Below are 16,343 nucleotides of genomic sequence, written 5' to 3'. Positions count from 1 at the left end.
CAGTCATTCCATTTGTGCGCCTCTTGTAGTCCAGACTAGAGTCAGCAAGCAGTGGATAGAGGACCACTACCCCTGAAAGCCCATCAAATGCTCACGCCCATGAGTCATGTTCTGAGGTCAGCTGAAGCACAGTCATACTACGAAAGGCAAAGTGATCCCTATCTCCTACTCACTAGCAACAAAAAAACGCCACTCATCACAAAGTCATAACTTTTATTGAATAGAATCCAGAACAGACAAGATCCTGAACGAGAAAAATTCAAGTGTAGGGGTGTCAATCCAGTAGGCCTCCTGGGTCTTGGAAATTGGCTCAACAGATAGTTAGGGTAGGAAGTACACGGTTACTTATGGCACCAGCTCCAAGGCAGAAGCTTCTTCACTTGTTACATAACTGTATGTCAGCTTACAGGGATGCAGGAACCTCTCTGGGGCAAGTAGATTGTAACAACCTTACAGAGGAAAAACCAGGAGTCTGGTCATTGCTGTTACTCATGAGATGGACAACTCTAATGGCCTGCAAACAGCAGGGAGCGGGATGGATCCTGTACGTGGGAGACTGTCCTGTGGAAAGTAAGAGAAGACACAGAAAGCAATAAGGAAAAGTCAGCAATTGGAGCACATAGTTCCTGAATGTGTGTGCAGTACTTGTGAATATACACACCCATTTAGAACTGCGGTGAAACTCCGTGTCTATAGTGACAGCTTGATTTACTCCATGCAGCTGAGCTGTGATCCTGCAAGACAAGAGTGCTCATGAGTATTTGACCAACAATAGTAATAGCTAAAGTGCAGTGCCTTGCCTTTGTCAATAGATAACTTGTGTGTGTGGCAATGAGTACCACCCTTGTCTATAGAGCAAATGGCTTCCCACTGTTCTGAGTGACACATTAGAAAAATACAGCTTAGATAAGACATAGTATTCCCATATTGCAAAGTGTGTGGGCATAGGTGACAGTTTAAGCAGTTAAGACAATGTAGCATGATTCCCCCTTTCCTTTGCTTACCTGTGTTGGGTACTCTATCCTGGTATTCCCAGTTGGAGTGGAATGACAATTGCTGTCGCAGGGTTTGCATGTGAAGTCCCATGGCAAGGTACCTGTAGGGGTTCTAGACAGAAATATTACTGCAACGTGCTCAAGCTCCACTGAGTGTTCTGCAGGCAGGCTGCCTTTTGTGAAGTGCTGCCATTTTATTTAAAGTACCCCCTCCATAGTGTGTACAACATGGGGCTGGAGAGATATAGGTCCCATGCTCTAATATCCAAGTTGTGGGCTCCCCATACTGGTGTGCTGCAGTTGGGCACCAAGTTACACCATATTTTATGCTCGGTTGCAGCAACGTGAGTGGACTGAACATTGATGGCTATCTTTGTCCCCCACCAGTAGAGAAGGAGATCAATTGCTCCGGTTATGGTGGTGGTGTAAAGCCAAATGATCAACCAACCACCTGTCTCCTTGATCTTTGCCCATCCTGGCTTATAAAAGCTAGCCAGGAAGGGCTGGGCAATGGGCTTTGCGGGGTGGTGAATGCTTCTCTCTGTGAGGGAGCCTTCCCAGACCTGCTGAAAGAGGTGGTCATTAAACCGCTTCTTAAAAAAAATATCTTTAGACCTGGCCAATATGGCAAACTATCACCCAGTATCAAATCTTCCATTCTTGGGCAAGGTGACTGAGCGAGTGGTTGCTGAACAACTCCAGGCACGCCTGGAAGAAGCGGACCATTTGGATCCCTTCCAGTCGGGATTCAGGCCTCATCATGGGACTGAAACTGCCTTGGTCGCACTGGTCGATGATCTCCAGCGGGCTAGGGACAAAGGTGAGAGCTGTTTCCTAGTTCTGCTGGATCTCTCAGCGGCTTTTGATACCATTGACCACAACATCCTTCTGGACCGTCTAGAGGGGCTGGGAGCTGGGGGCACTGTCGAGAGCCAGTGTGGTGAAGTGGTTAAGAGCGGTAGAATCGTAATCTGGTGAACCAGGTTTGCGTCTCCGCTCCTCCACATGCAGCTGCTGGGTGACATTGGGCCAGTCACACTTCTCTGAAGTCTCTCAGCCCCACTCACCTCACAGAGTGTTTGTTTTGGGGGAGGAAGGGAAAGAAAATGTTAGCCGCTTTGAGACCCCTTCAGGTAGTGATAAAGTGGGATATCAAATCCAAACTCTTCTTCATCTAGTCCAGGGGTGTCAAACTCAAATTCATCGGGGGCCGCATCAGCAGGTTGGTCACCCTCAAAGGGCCGGTTGTAACAAGTGGAGGTTTCCTGAATGCATGTAAAGTGGAGGTTTCCTGTGTAGAATGGCCGGCGCCGCTAGAGGGCAGACGTTCTCTAGCTTGTAGGCTGCCGCGCATGCGCTGAAGAGGCGGCTTTCTTGTGTCAAAAAAAAAAAAGCGAGAATAAAAGGTGAAGGCTGGCGGCCGGCGGCGGCTACACGGGCCACATGACGAGGTCTGGCGGGCCGGATTCGGCCCGTGGGCCTTGTGTTTGACACCCGTGATCTAGTCTAACCCCCTGCAATGCAATGGGCTGGGTGTTCATCAGTATGCGTATGATACCCAGCTCTACCTCTCTTTCAAATCAGAACCAGTGAAGGTCCTGTGTGAGTGTCTGGAGGCAGTTGGAGGATGGATGGCAGCTAACAGACTGAGGTTGAATCCTGACAAGACAGAAGTACTGTTTTTGGGGGACAGGAGGTAGGCAGGTGTGGAGGACTCCCTGGTCCTGAATGGGGTAACTGTGCCCCTGAAGGACCAGGTACGCAGCCTGGGAGTCATTTTGGTCTCACAGCTGTCCATGGAGGCACAGGTCAAATCTGTGTCCAGGGCAGCTGTTTACCAGCTCCATCTGGTACGCAGGCTGAGACCCTATCTGCCCGCAGACTGTGTCGCCGAGACCACATAACACCGGTCTTGAAAGATCTACACTGGCTCCCAGTACATTTCTGAGCACAATTCAAAGTGTTGCTGCTGACCTTTAAAGCCCTAAACAGCCTCTGTCCAGTATACCTGAAGGAGCGTCTCCACCCCCATTGTTCTGCCCGGACACTGAGGTCCAGCGCCAAGGGCCTTCTGGCGGTTCCCTCACTGTGAGAAGCCAGGTTACAGGAAACCAGGCAGAGGGCCTTCTCAGTAGTGGCACCCGCCCTGTGGAATGCCCTCCCACCAGATGTCAAACAGAAGCACAGCCAGACTTTTAGAAAACATCTGAAGGCAGCCCTGTTTAGGGAAGCTTTTAATGTTTAACAGACCATTGTATTTTAACATTTTGTTGGAAGCAGCCCAGAGTGGCTGGAGAAACCCAGCCAGATGGGCGGGATATAAATAATAAATTATTATTACAAGGGCACAGTCGTGGTCTGAGTACAGGATACAGCATAAATACAGAATACTCTCCCAGGATTGCCTCTGCTCACTACTCCACTTTGTTTTGCCCATCCCACTACCATATATTTACTGGCAGAACATTCTGTTGGTATTATCTGTCACGGCAGTGGTTTATTTCATGTCCTGCTACTGTAGCAGGGCTTCTGCAAAAATTTGTCATCTCACAGCCAGCATAACTGAGGTATGGAATTGTTCCTCAAATCAACCAAAATATATTTAACCAGTTGGTACACAGGTTTTTTTTAAAAAAAATTGTCTAAAATGTTCCCAAGCCTTTAGGCAACACTACAATGGAATAAACAGCACTACTAGTGCTATGTAACCTTTTTTTAAAAAAAAGGCTAACGAGAATGAAGAGATTTGAAAATGTCTGAAGGAGAGCTTCTGTATCTTTATTGTGCCATAAAACCTAGCAATCGTAATGGTAAACAAGTAAAAGCTATTCAGGTAATGCTACAAATTGGGGAAAGCTGGTTATTAACCCTTGCTCTCTTACCTCTTGGTTTATAGTCACACTGGAGGCATTCTTTTATGCTGCTAGTTTCAGGGATAGCTTTCAGCCACTCCCCACCTTCTCCTGACTCACACTGGTGTTTGCAGGAATTGAAAAGTGTGGGGGGTGAGTATTGTTCTGGGGCCATTAGCAGGAGAAGATAAGTTACTCTCCTAGTGAAAGAGTAGCTGGTTAAATTTCAACTTCCGTTTATTGCAACATCTGAACTATCCTTTAGTTTGCAAAGATGGATCCCTTGTGATGTCAGACAATCCCAAGTAACTAGGTGCTTTTTTAAATATAAAAATATTTTTAAAATATAGAAAATCTTACCCTTGAAAATGAAAAAGTGAATTCAGGCCAGAATGTTCCAGATATGGTGTGAAGAGGGCTCATTCAAAGCAGAGGTTAAGCACAACTTTGATAACAGCTGAAGTAATCCTTTTTCAGTCAAGTGATCCAACTTCAAGAAAAAATTAGAGAATCATTTGGTTATGGTATTATGTAACAAATAATTAGCTGCAACATCCCAATTATAATTTACTGCTTTATGGATTTTTGTAAGACTTGCATATTATTGCTCAGAGGCTGCTGCACCACTGCGCCTCTCTTGTTCTGCATCTTCTTCCCCACAAAAGCTATCAAGCGAAATGTATCCCCATTAACAAGGGTGATTCCATGTATCTTTCTGAGCCAAGTAACTGTAGCGGCACCAAAGATGTGCACAGCTGCTATAGTACTGCATTAGGTTTTACACAACACAAGACTATGGCAGTTGCACAAGTTGCTCACTACTTTCTTCAAGTCTTAAAAGGCTACTGGCTGCACATGCACCCTCAGTTGCTCTGTACTGTGTTTCACTACGGTAGCTGTGTGCACACTTGTACCACTCAGGTGAATGCCAGGAAACAAAGGCTATTGGCCCCAGGAGAAATCTACAAACTTCTATTAGTATTCTGCCTCTAAAAACTGAAATCATCAACAGACAATCAAATTTTACTAGTAGTTTTCTATTCACCCATTCAAAAAGCATAGGAAATTGTGCTGGTCCCTTAGAAAAATCATCAAAAGCCACCAATTAAACTATCACCATTTTCAAGTTCTCCAAAACACTCTTACAGACTGGATGTCAAGCAAAATACAGGAGTGGGGGGAGAGAAGACAGAAAAATGGACATGCTGTTGATGCAGACTTGGCGTCTTCCATAATGTCCAGCTCCCCCACTCGACTCCCTCTCAACTCCTCTTGCTATTTTGCTTATTATCCAGCCAACAATACTCAAAAGGCTGCTCACTACATATGACACCACCCTGATATTTTTTGAGATTGTGTTATACAAATACTTTTATAAATAAAATATGTAGTCAGTCCTAAACTGTGGACTCTTGGATTTTCTCTTTCTATAGGAGAGTGGAAATGACAGACCAAATGAAAATTGTACCAAGACTATACTTCGGTCTAGAAAAATTATAAAGACACGCAGACAGACACACAGAAAAGAAACACGGATGACTTCACATGAGGAAACCACCGAATGAGGAAACTGCAGAATCATTTGCTGCCAAGCCCCACACCACAATTTCCAGAAATCCTAAAATGGTATTGAATTTATAACAGCTAGCACTCAAGAAAATCCCTGTGCCACACTGAAGTACTTGGCACCAGATAGGTAAAAGGTGACCATGGCTTCCTGCACATGGATCCTCGCAAAAGGCATGAAGAGCTGACCCCAAAATATTGTACACCATGTTATAAGAGCTGAATGGGCAAAGCTGGCAGTACAGTGGTACCTCAGGTTAAGAACTTAATTCATTCTGGAGGTCCGTTCTTAACCTGAAACTGTTCTTAACCCGAGGCAACACTTTAGCTAATAGGGCCTCCTGTTGCCACCGCCGCACAATTTCTGTTCTCATCCTGAAGCAAAGTTCTTAACCCGAGGTACTATTTCTGGGTTAGCAGAGTCTGTAACCTGAAGTGTCTGTAACCCGAGGTACCACTGTATTTGCTTTGCTGAGATATCCTCTATATTTTGAAGCTTATTTTACCGAGTTATGTTAATGTCAAAAGCCAGACCTATAAATGTCATGACTCTTGTGAATAGAAATGACTGATCATGTCTACTACTAGCAAAGCTGGTGAGAGACATAAATGATTAAGATCAGATCAAAGCCTAGCTCTTTATAGGAAATTCAGGAAGTCTCAAGACACATGGCACAGATATAAAGCACTTTAGTGTTAGCTGCAATTAGAGTATTCTTTTAAAGCAAGCATTAATGCAGTTACGTGTTCATAAATTCTGAAATAAGGTACTGGAGCAGTGAGATTCTCCTCCCTTTGCATTTCATTTCCTATAAGAATAAGACACAAGGGAGACAGCCTCCACATAGTGTGCACAAAAAAGAAACCAGACAGAACTTCCTGGAAGCTGCTGCCTGAACCTCCCACAGTAGCAAGACAGGAGCTTGCAATAACATTTGTGTTCGCTGGATGGTAAAGTTCTCCCTTCAGTCTCCTTCTTTCTCCCTTCAGCGGCTATTTATAACAAAAAAGACAACCTCATCCCAATTCTGCTCCAAGCTGCCAAGCAGCTTCTCCGGAGAGCAACACTATACCTCAGCTATGTAGCCAAATAACAGCCCCCGCCCCAAATTCATTGCACTCTTTCACGCCTCCCCAGTTCCTGAGTGGGAGTACTGTAATACTCACAACTGTGTTAACAGGAAGTTTCTCTCTAAACGTTTCACCCAGCACTATAAGGGCTCAGTGTTATCCTAGCACCTAGTTATACCCAGCTTAACAACTCAGCAATGTTAGAAAATTATTTTTAAATTACTCACAAAACTGTTTTTGGCAAAGAGGAATCCCTACACAGATAGTCAACTCCCCAACCCTGCCTTGAGCTATATGGTCCATATGACCTATTATTACCATAAAATGGTACTTCTGTTGTCACCTTCCAAAAGAATACTTCTTATTCCAAGCAGTCCTAGGAGACTCTCAAATCCTCTATCAGTCTTACACTTTGGACATGTCTAATCCTGAGCTAGCCTGCTCTTTCTTGCATCCAATCACACATTTCTCCCCCTTCACACTGGATGCCTCCTCATACTAAGTGACATACACAGTCAGCCCCCTCATATCCAAGCCTCTCCTTTAACTTAGGAGCAGTCCAAATGATAGCTCCCTTTCCAGGCTGCCTCACATGGAGTCAATATTCAGCCTCAGGCTGAATGAGTTCTATATCTCTAGCCCTCCAAAGGTGGGGGAGGGGGAAGGAGAGCACTCTGTTTTGAACAAGCTCCACCCAAACTTAATCCTTCTGACTATATCCAGCTCCTACCACAACAATTGCAATTTCACATAGTGTTTTCTTCTGCGCAGCACAATCCTTACACGTCCTCCTCAGACATAGGCATTAACTGGACCAAATAACCAATTCTTCCTTCTAGTCTACACTCAGCTTCTGTATGTCTCTCCCTTCAGCTCTAAGATTCTGCTCCAGTAAATGCCCCTTTTCCTGATTCTTGTGAGAACTGAAAAAATATTAGGGATTCCTAAATGCCCCAACTCTGACTGTTTCAAGTTGTGCATTTCATCATTCCCAACCAGTCCCTTACCAGTATTTAGCTTCCAATTAGCTCCCACACTCTGTGCAGCTTCTAACTGATCACCTTTGTATGAAGCTTACTTGATAATTCAGACTCATTTCCCTCCACACTATCAACCATATCCTGTTCTTACTAGTGCCTAAAAATCTTTCACTCATACTACCTGTACCCACATCCACTTTCCTTCCAGAGCATAAACCAAATTGGTTTCTTTTGTCCTACCAACCACACTAGCTAGCCTGTAACTTCTTGCCACCTGTTTAAAACTGAGGCCAATCATTCCCCACCAGTTCAGACAAAAAAAATCAACCAACCAATACTGCTTTTGGCCACAGTGACCAACCCCACATCCCTATGTCTATTAGATTTGCTCAACGACTACACTCAACCAGCCTGATCCAAAGCAAGCAGCTGCCAGACCTAATTTCTTAAAACTAGGTGCCAGTTGCTCACCCAATTCTCCTCTTCAACATACTCCTTCATTCACAGACAGCTCCCCTGCCACCATCCAGTTTCTACTTCTCAGAGTGAACTCCTCTCAAGTCCTACCTGAAATTATTCCAATGATTCCTCTTCCATGCATCTCTTCTTTCTCCTTAACCCCAGCTCATTCCCAAGATCAGGTCAGTTACCATAAACATCAACCACTCCATATGCCCCTCGCAACCCACTCCAAACGTTGTCTCCCAAATTCTTAAGAACATTCATTCATCACCATTTATATTTTGCCATTCAGCCAAAGAGCTCAGTGTGGCATACCTAGTTCCCATTCCCATTTTATCCTCACTACAAACTTGAGAGATGTCTTTTTTTTTTTTAGTTTGAGAGAGAGTGACTGACCCCAGATCATCCTGTGATGTTCACTGCTGGACAGATATTTGAATCAGGCTTCTACTCTGGCTCTTTAGCCACTATACCACTCTGGCACTCTTACATAACCCATCTAGACTCTCACTTCCTTCCAGAACAACAATAGACCCTACTCTAGTTCTCCTAAATTCCTCCCTTCTCCATGCACAATTATCTTATTTTCCATGACCACCACCCCAAACCTATGACCTCTGTTCAACAGCGCAATATTGTGCTGTCACTCTCAGCACCACTCATAAATTCTAATCAATTTACCTCTAACACTTTGCTCAAAACCAAATCAATTCAATCCCCAGCCAAGCACTTATTATCCCCTCCTCATATCATCTCTCTAAACATATATACCAGCATTAACCACCACATAGTATTGTATAAACTGGCAGTACAGAAATACTTTTATAAGTAAATAAAATGATAGCCCATCTTTTTCTCACAAATTTTCATCTCAGCCCTTATTCAGCTAGCTTAAAATACAGAATCTCCCAATACCCAGGTATTAACCTGACTAACTGAACAAGTTTTTCAACTCTTGTTGTTTTCTCTTTTCCACCAGAATCCCCTACCCAATGCCCTACCTCCCCCCATCCCCTAACTTCTTACTGATCTATAATGTTCACCTCCCCCCCCATACAGTCTCATGTCTAAGGAGCACCAGCCACTTACCCCACCACAAACAGGGAATCTGCTAAAAGCAACCTCTCCCCCTCCCAATTATTCAGGTATTAACGTGAGTCAGCTCCCAACACCTCTCCTCCTCCCACTTGCTCCTGATATTCCCCAACAGTAGTGTTCACCCACCAGACAGGTCTCACAAGCAACATCTCCTCCTTTCTCCCCACTGCTCTCCCGCCATCCCATTCTCTATACACAGTACTACATATATATATATATATATATATATATATATATATATATATATATGCTTTCGTAGATTTTCACGGGTATAGGAATGCAGGTTTTGGTGTCTTCGGGTGTCTTCCCGTGTAAGAGTCGGGGTGTCTGTGCGACGTTTCGACGAGGTCTCACTCGTCATCTTCAGGCTGGTGCTTTCGGCTTCTTGTTACTGGAACAGAGCAGAATCTGGTGTTTGAGTTCCTATAAATACTGTTGAGGGGTGTGGTGTATAGCCTCCAACGTTCTGGGCAGAGAGGAAGTTCCTAGATTAGTGTGCCTTTTCTTCTTTTGTTCCTTAATTACTTGAGGGATATCTTGGGTGATTTCATGAGTGATATTCTGAATACCACTGGGTGGGTCATTAAGTGTAGATTAGTTGCTAAAGCTTTTGTGTCTTGACCTCTTGAGCTTGTGAAGAGTTTTTCTGAGAAGATGGCTTGCACAACTAAATGCAGCACAGCCATCTTCTCAGAAAAACTCTTCACAAGCTCAAGAGGTCAAGACACAAAAGCTTTAGCAACTAATCTACACTTAATGACCCACCCAGTGGTATTCAGAATATCACTCATGAAATCACCCAAGATATCCCTCAAGTAATTAAGGAACAAAAGAAGAAAAGGCACACTAAACCCGAAGACACCAAAACCTGCATATATATATATATATATATATATATATATATTTGCTTTCGTAGATTTTCACGGGTATAGGAATGCAGGTTTTGGTGTCTTCGGGTGTCTTCCCGTGTAAGAGTCGGGGTGTCTGTGCGACGTTTCGACGAGGTCGAGACCTCGTCGAAACGTCGCACAGACACCCCGACTCTTACACGGGAAGACACCCGAAGACACCAAAACCTGCATATATATATATATATATATATATATATATGCTTTCGTAGATTTTCACGGGTACAGGAATGCAGGTTTTGGTGTCTTCGGGTGTCTTCCCGTGTAAGAGTCGGGGTGTCTGTGCGACGTTTCGACGAGGTCTCACTCGTCATCTTCAGGCTGGTGCTTTCGGCTTCTTGTTACTGGAACAGAGCAGAGTCTGGTGTTTGAGTTCCTATAAATACTGTTGAGGGGTGTGGTGTATAGCCTCCAACGTTCTGGGTAGAGAGGAAGTTCCTAGATTAGTGTGCCTTTTCTTCTTTTGTTCCTTAATTACTTGAGGGATATCTTGGGTGATTTCATGAGTGATATTCTGAATATCACTGGGTGGGTCATTAATTACTTGAGGGATATCTTGGGTGATTTCATGAGTGATATTCTGAATATCACTGGGTGGGTCATTAAGTGTAGATTAGTTGCTAAAGCTCTCGTGTCTTGACCTCTTGAGCTTGTGAAGAGTTTTTCTGAGAAGATGGCTGTGCTGCATTTAGTTGTGCTCTGGCTTGGCTTCGTGTATAGGGGCGAGCTATGGTTTTGTGCCTTGTGCCAGCCAGATCTGTGTAGGGATTGCAGGGGGGTGCAGCATCCGGAGGTGCCACTATAGTTTGGTTGCTGGATGGAGTCTGTAATATGTCTGTGGAGAGGGTCTGGGTTTGGGTCTGGTGTGGTTGATTGGTGACGGCGTTCTGTGTGCCTCTGGTTCTGGTGTCGGTTTTTGTGGGGAGGGCTAATTTCCAGATGTCTGGCAGGCGGGACGTGTCGTCACGCTTGTTCATGTTGTGAGGGTGTTTCTCTATCTCGATGGCTTCCATGATTATTCTCTTGTGGTGATGTTCCATGTTAAAGAGCAATTTGGAATCTGCAAAATTAATTTCGTGTCCTGTTTCTTTCATGTGTTGGAAAAGAGAGGAAGTTTTTTCTTCTTTTTTGACGGCATTCTTGTGTTCTGCGATACGTGCATTTATTCGTCTGTTTGTTTGTCCAATGTACGTGGCTGGGCAGACTTTGCAGGGTATTTCATAGACCCCTTGGTTTTCCAGCTGGATTTTGTCTTTTGGGTTTCTGAGGATATTGGCTATTTTTTGGTTGGTGCAGAAGGCTGTTTTGATATTGTGTTTATGGAGGATTTTGCTGATTTTGTCTGTAGTGCCCTTGATATAAGGAAGGAGGGCCATGCCATTGTTTTCTTCTGTGTCTTGGTTTTTGGGGGGTGTTTCTTTTTGGATTAGCTTCGTAACCCTGTTTTTCTGGTATCCATTGGCGATTAACACATTTGAGAGATTCTGTAACTCAGTTGTCAAGTGGTCTTTGTCAGCCAGGCGTTTGGTTCTGGAGATGAGAGTCTTGGCTACGGAGTTTATTTGTGCAGGGTGGTGGTGTGATTGTGCATGTAAGTAGCGGTTGGTGTGTGTTTTTTTCCGGTAGATAGTGTGTCCTAGGGAGCCATCAGGTTTTTTGTAGATTAGGACGTCAAGAAAGGGGAGTTGGTTGTTGTCTTCTATTTCCATAGTGAATTGTATTTTGGGGTGTAGGCTGTTGAGATGTGTGAGGAAGCTATCTAGTTTTTCTTTCCCGTGTGGCCAAATTACAAAGGTGTCGTCAACATATCTGAGCCAAAGTTTGGGTTTGTGTTCTGACTTGTCTAAAGCATTGGTTTCAAAGTGTTCCATGTACAGATTTGCGATGACCGGTGAGAGGGGTGATCCCATGGGTGCTCCTTCTATCTGTTTGTATCTTTGTCCATTGTGGATGAAGTACGTGTTGGTTAGGCAGTGGTTGGTCAGGTCCAGGATGTATTTGGGGGGGTTGTATTTGTTTTGAATGGCTGTCAAGGCTTCATTAATGGGCACTTGAGTGAAGAGAGATACAACATCGAAGCTCACAAGTAGGTCATCGGGATGTAGGTATTAACAAGAAGCCGAAAGCACCAGCCTGAAGATGACGAGTGAGACCTCGTCGAAACGTCGCACAGACACCCCGACTCTTACACGGGAAGACACCCGAAGACACCAAAACCTGCATATATATATATATATATATATATATATGCTTTCGTAGATTTTCACGGGTACAGGAATGCAGGTTTTGGTGTCTTCGGGTGTCTTCCCGTGTAAGAGTCGGGGTGTCTGTGCGACGTTTCGACGAGGTCTCACTCGTCATCTTCAGGCTGGTGCTTTCGGCTTCTTGTTACTGGAACAGAGCAGAGTCTGGTGTTTGAGTTCCTATAAATACTGTTGAGGGGTGTGGTGTATAGCCTCCAACGTTCTGGGCAGAGAGGAAGTTCCTAGATTAGTGTGCCTTTTCTTCTTTTGTTCCTTAATTACTTGAGGGATATCTTGGGTGATTTCATGAGTGATATTCTGAATACCACTGGGTGGGTCATTAAGTGTAGATTAGTTGCTAAAGCTTTCGTGTCTTGACCTCTTGAGCTTGTGAAGAGTTTTTCTGAGAAGATGGCTGTGCTGCATTTAGTTGTGCTCTGGCTTGGCTTCGTGTATAGGGGCGAGCTGTGGTTTTGTGCCTTGTGCCAGCCAGATCTGTGTAGGGATTGCAGGGGGGTGCAGCATCCGGAGGTGCCACTATAGTTTGGCTACTGGATGGAGTCTGTAATATGTCTGTGGAGAGGGTCTGGGTTTGGGTCTGGTGTGGTTGATTGGTGACGGCATTCTGTGTGCCTCTGGTTCTGGTGTCGGTTTTTGTGGGGAGGGCTAATTTCCAGATGTCTGGCAGGCGGGACGTGTCGTCACGCTTGTTCATGTTGTGAGGGTGTTTCTCTATCTCGATGGCTTCCATGATTATTCTCTTGTGGTGATGTTCCATGTTAAAGAGCAATTTCGAGATAGAGAAACACCCTCACAACATGAACAAGCGTGACGACACGTCCCGCCTGCCAGACATCTGGAAATTAGCCCTCCCCACAAAAACCGACACCAGAACCAGAGGCACACAGAATGCCGTCACCAATCAACCACACCAGACCCAAACCCAGACCCTCTCCACAGACATATTACAGACTCCATCCAGTAGCCAAACTATAGTGGCACCTCCGGATGCTGCACCCCCCTGCAATCCCTACACAGATCTGGCTGGCACAAGGCACAAAACCACAGCTCGCCCCTATACACGAAGCCAAGCCAGAGCACAACTAAATGCAGCACAGCCATCTTCTCAGAAAAACTCTTCACAAGCTCAAGAGGTCAAGACACGAAAGCTTTAGCAACTAATCTACACTTAATGACCCACCCAGTGGTATTCAGAATATCACTCATGAAATCACCCAAGATATCCCTCAAGTAATTAAGGAACAAAAGAAGAAAAGGCACACTAATCTAGGAACTTCCTCTCTGCCCAGAACGTTGGAGGCTATACACCACACCCCTCAACAGTATTTATAGGAACTCAAACACCAGACTCTGCTCTGTTCCAGTAACAAGAAGCCGAAAGCACCAGCCTGAAGATGACGAGTGAGACCTCGTCGAAACGTCGCACAGACACCCCGACTCTTACACGGGAAGACACCCGAAGACACCAAAACCTGCATATATATATATATATATATATATATATATATATCCTGCACCACTAATAGCCCAAACCTAGCGAGATGAGCGCCGCAACCCCTGAGTCGGCCACAACTGGACCTTTTTATGCCCTGGTGCAGCTACAGTGGGCCGTATACAGACTCATCGACAAGCCAGAAGGCATGAGCCTGCAGCCCCTCATCTTCTCTGCCAGCCCCACAACTCCTCAGTTCACATCTCACGATTTCCCCATACAGCTAGGTACACAACACCCTGAGCCCCAGCCAGCACCCCATCCTCCCCTTGAGCACCCTAACGACCAGATTCCTTCTACTCCACTTGCATCGCCCATCTCTACCCTTCGTGTCTTAACAGCTCCCCCTCCAAAAAAACCCCTAAACATTAACCGCCCTATCGATTTATTACCCAAATCCCCAGTCATCACCCACCCACCCAAAAACTCTTGTTTATTCCACCACTTCCTACCAGATCCCCCCATCCCCAATAAGTGTCCTGCTTCCCTCCACACCCCAGCCCCACAATTGGGGGGGGGGGTGTATTTGTGTGTGTGCAGCTGCCACCTTCCCCCACCCAACCCGCGACCCTTTCATTCCCCAACGTAGATCCTACGCACTCACCCCAAATCTCCCACTCCTCCCCACCACCAGCCCTCTATGTTAGCCCGTCAGGAGGCTTCGCCCCCCCACCTCAGCAAAAGAAAAACCCACCCCAGAATTGCCCCCCCTTTCCGAAGTCCGTTTCCCCTGGCTCCTTTTTAAACCCCCCAATATATACATACATATACATATATATATATATATCTGCCCCCCCCGGGTTCCCCCGCCGCCCCCTCCTCAGGCCTTCGCCCTCCCTCTCTCCTCCCCCCCCCACCCCGCCGTGCCCTCCTGCTGCCACCGCTTCCCCCTCAGCCGCAGCAGCTTCGCTCACCTGCTGGGGCTCCTGAAGGAGGGCGGAGGCCAGGACCGGGACCCGCCACCCCCGGCCGCTCTCCCTCAGCTGGGGGCACCGCGCCGCCGGCTCCCGAGCCAGCCAGCCAGCCAGGCTTCCCTCAGAGGGGCTGGCGACGGGCAACTGCTTGCGCGCTGGGAGGGGGAAAGGCGGAGGAGGAGGAGGCGCCACCCACCTGCCCTCCTCCACGGCCGCCGCCGCCGGATCTCGGCGACGACAACAAGAGCAGTGGCTCCTCCTCCTCCTCCTCCTCTTCGGCCGTTGCTACAGAACGCGGACGCGCCTGCGCGAGCGCCTTCAACCGCCACCGCTGCACCTCTCCTCTCGCCCATTGGCCAGCCACGCCCCACCCTGCCCGGCAACCGATTTCTGACTCGCTGCCGGGCTCGCGGGGGTCCGCTTCGTCCGGCTGGCCAATGAGGAAGCGAGCCCCAGCCAAAGAGGGCGGAGCTCCCGTCGGGGCTGCTGTCCAATGAGGTGCTCGTTCGCTGCTTCCTTCCTTCCTTCCTTCCTTCTTTCTTTCTCCGTTCTTTTCCCCGCCCCCTTTTTGGAACTCTGCAAAGAGCTACAGTGGGCCGTATACAGGGTCTGTCCGTGAGGGCGACTGCTGCCGGATGCGCGTGGCAGGGCTGCCGTTCTAGTGGAAAGCGAACCTTCATTCGTTTGAGACTTGTTTCTAAATGACTTGGCGCGACTTGCGGGTGCTTCCTGGGAAGTTAAGTCCTTGAGAGGCGAATCTGATCCGCGTCCGAGTAACCCTGCAAAGGGCGGCGGGCGGATTCGTTCCGAGGCTTATTAAATGATGTTTGCAGCCGAGTAACTGTTGCCCGCAAAGTAGCAGGCGGGGAATGCACGCGCGCCTGCTTCCTCGGAAAACCCCGGTTTAATTCAGTGGGTTTTATTTCCAAGGACTTCCTTTTTTGCAGCTGAAAAACATAGATATGAGGTGATAATCAATGCAGACCACAAACCTGTTAAACAAGATTGCAAGTTTACTAAAAAGGATGAAAAGGCAGTTCATAAAGGGGGTCGGCGGTTTTATGTAAGAATGGTAACAAACCCACAGAAGATTTCCAATGGAGCAGAAAAACAAATTAGAGTTAAACTCTTTAAATCTAATGACTTGCTTCCCATTAGCCTTGTCTGCCGCCTTTCAGGGTGTCTTTGATTCCTGAGATCACACCCAATCTGAAAGCCAAAGCTTTTGAATCCACAAAATTGAAGGAAGGGCTATGGCCAAACTTGGCCCGCTAGCTGTTTTGGGACTACAATTCCCATAATCTCTGACCACTGGTCCTGTTAGCTAGGGATGGTGGGAGTTGTAATCCCAAAACAGCTGGAGGGCCAAGTCTTCCAACCCTGCCCACAGCAAGGATTCCCCATCTCTGGTGTAAGGCTTTTCCTTGGGACCTGGCATTAGTTGGGTAGGTAGGCAAAAGAAGAGAGAAAGGAATTCATATAGGTTAGTGTGCAATATGCAGGGTATGGTAAGTGAGTATTATATGTGTGTTTCTAGGGCTTCTTTCCTCAGGCTTTCTATTAAAAGAACAACTGCAGTATTCCCCCCCCACCTGAAGCTGTGTCCTACCATTTACTAGAACCTTTGACGTGCCAGGACAGCTGCCAAGAGATAAAACGTCAGGAGCAACCACATTAGCACATTTTCTGTTAATCTTTTACTTTTGGGAAGAACAGCGCTGCAATTCTCTCTTGGCACCAG

The 16,343-nt window shown here is 46.4% G+C and overlaps 1 protein-coding gene across 6 annotated transcripts in view; it reads right to left on the bottom strand.

Annotated features, from left to right (window-relative positions):
- Positions 1–14,956, bottom strand: part of LOC309530531 (SERTA domain-containing protein 2-like) — a 20,634-nt gene extending 5,678 nt beyond the window's left edge. The window contains exons 1-5 of one of the 6 annotated variants that reach the window (XR_014218756.1): positions 14,603–14,792; positions 4,208–4,337; positions 1,005–1,107; positions 662–734; positions 197–561 (exon numbers count right to left, since the gene is read on the bottom strand). The gene's annotated coding sequence lies outside the window, so the exon portion shown is untranslated. The other 5 variants (XR_014218758.1, XR_014218757.1, XR_014218759.1 and 2 more) reach the window with 5 other exon arrangements.
- Between the last annotated feature and the right edge of the window lie 1,387 nt (positions 14,957–16,343).

Source organism: Podarcis vaucheri, assembly GCF_965113315.1.
Source record: "Podarcis vaucheri genome assembly, chromosome: 1".
In the NCBI taxonomy this organism is placed as follows: Eukaryota; Metazoa; Chordata; class Lepidosauria; order Squamata; family Lacertidae; genus Podarcis; species Podarcis vaucheri.
This window is presented reverse-complemented; position numbering and strand designations above follow the sequence as displayed.